At 33.6% G+C, this 2,272-nt stretch overlaps 1 long non-coding RNA gene across 2 annotated transcripts; it reads left to right on the forward strand.

Moving 5' to 3' along the window:
• The first annotated feature begins 593 nt into the window (after positions 1–593).
• Positions 594–1,436, forward strand: LOC122002045. 2 transcript variants are annotated; one of them, XR_006117581.1, is made up of 4 exons: positions 594–630; positions 865–927; positions 1,223–1,324; positions 1,399–1,436. It is a non-coding gene; the product is annotated as an uncharacterized LOC122002045 (long non-coding RNA). The 2 variants fall into 2 exon arrangements; XR_006117566.1 differs by lacking the exon at positions 594–630 and having other exon boundaries at positions 639–927.
• The last annotated feature ends 836 nt before the right edge of the window (positions 1,437–2,272 follow it).

A 2,272-nucleotide genomic window follows, 5' to 3' on the forward strand; every position in this document is an offset into this window, starting at 1 on the left:
TGATTGCAGTTGATGCAGTAGGCTTGTACATGTGGTTCATTTGTAGTCATTTTATCTCTGAAACTTTCTTGACATTTACCTATCCGAATTAATTTAATAATTTGTATTTTGTTGTTATCTATGCTGTTACAAAGTAACTGTAGTGAGTGCATTAATTTGCTTCTGTTTGCATGATTTTAATATTTTAATCGCTAAGAATATTTCCTTCCATGAATTTATTTTTGATATTGATTTGTTTGAGGTGACTATGGATGTATGCTAATTGTGGTGGCATAATTTCCAAGTCTTTTTGGTGTAATCAAATATGAACCTTGTCATGAATGCCTACCTAAGAAGTTTTTGTCTACTTGTTTTTTTTGAACGTTTTTATTAATTTTCTGCTCGTTTTGTTTTAATCTTGTATCTTTTAATTTAAATTTATTTTTTAGTTTCCTTCAAGACATCATTTATGTAACAGAGTGAATTTATATTTATGCAATAAAAAAAATACAGATCCTCAATATCACGAAAGAAATGGCCTGTATATTGGCCAAGGAACCGCTTCATTGTCAAGGGTTTCTATGTTCCGTGTGTCTTATGGGACTGCTGTGGAAATGACAAACCGAGTGTACAAGCTTCCATCATTTTACAGTATGCTCATATATGAATGAATTTTTTCTTCAGTGTTATACTACCAATTATATTTCTCATCTTAATCTAAACTCTTTTAGAAATCTTGTTGCTGTCTGCATATGCCAATTATTATCATATTGCATTTCATTGTTCTGCGACATGCTGAACTCAAACTCAAAGTAGCTTATCAAACAGAGTTTGTCAAATCATATATTTTTTTGTGACTTTTATTTCTGCTGTTTCTCTGGCTAGATGTACTCGAAGGAGAAATATTTCTGCAAAACTTGCCCAGCATTGTTACGGCTTGTGTTTTAGGTATCAATAAATTTACTTGTTTTTGTTTTCTTTGCTTGTCTTTGATTTCAGAGTAACACTCTTATTTCCTTAGTGTTTCAATTGTTTCTAGTATTTACATTTTTTTTTTGATAATTTTTCAAAGCAATCCTAGAGTTCTCATTGGATCAGTGTGTTTTTGTGAAACAAGAAAGAATACTTATGGCTTGATATTTCATTTATAGGATACTAGCATAAAAGAACTTTGTTGCATCTTGTATTCTTCCTGCTCTAGTTTGTGAACCTCATGGATTATGGAAGGAAATACCTTATGCAGATACTAAAGGTGCTTCTACTGACATTGAAGTAAATTAAAGTATCCAACTTTTATTGCTGGAATCATACTTCTCCAGTTATAAACATCATTTACCTGCTATAGGTAGTTTTTTTATGCTGTGAGTTATCAAGTTCTTTAGTTACTAATTTTTGCAAAGATATATTTCTGTTCTTTAGATCCTCAAGAAGGTGAAAGAATATTGGACATGTGTGCTGCTCCTAGAGGGAAAACAACTGCCATTGCAATTCTTATGAGGAATAAAGGTGAGGTTATTGCAATTGATAGATCTCATAATAAGGTCAACTTTCTTACCCTTGAGTCCATGGATTTCATCATGTGGTTGGGTATGATTGACCTTATGCAAGTTACACCAGTTATTGGTGCCTCAAGTGATAGCCTCTAATGCCCTGGTGCTGATTGGTAACTTATAGTATTTCTTTGTTTAGAGCTGTCACTAAATCTCCTGATCATGTTTGTTTTAGATACTTAAGCTTTACATTAAGGGTATAGGATTATCCTGGATTTAGTTGAGGATTATCCTAGACTCCGCAGTGACAGGTTCAGAGATAATTATCTGTTGTGGTACATAAAGTTAATTATTAAGAAACTAAATATAGTGTTGCACACTGAATCAAATCGTTCACGCCCTGCTACTACTTTCTTCTCATGCTTTGATATGACTTATTTCCTTCTTTTTTCTCCTCGCCCTTAGATGACACCCTGTTTATGGTTTTATACAAAACTGTGTTATGCATAGTTCTATTAGTAGCTGGGGGAAATTAGTAACTGATTTGGGACTAACATGCGTACTTTCCTGTGGGAAGAGGGGAAAGGTGAATAGGGGTACGTTTTTTTGAGTTATTTGTTTATACAAAGTGTGTATGTGCTTAGTAATGGGGTGTGTGTGTGTGTGTGCTTAGTAATATTGTGTGTGTGTGGGGTTGAGTATTCTCCAAAATCCATTCCAAATCGGGCTTCTGTAGCCACTGAGCTTACTTCAAGCATCCAAGTTGCTGGGTTATACTTCTCTTTGATTTTTAAGGTTCTAGA

This window comes from Zingiber officinale, chromosome 1B (assembly GCF_018446385.1).
Source record: "Zingiber officinale cultivar Zhangliang chromosome 1B, Zo_v1.1, whole genome shotgun sequence".
Lineage (NCBI taxonomy): Eukaryota > Viridiplantae > Streptophyta > Magnoliopsida > Zingiberales > Zingiberaceae > Zingiber > Zingiber officinale.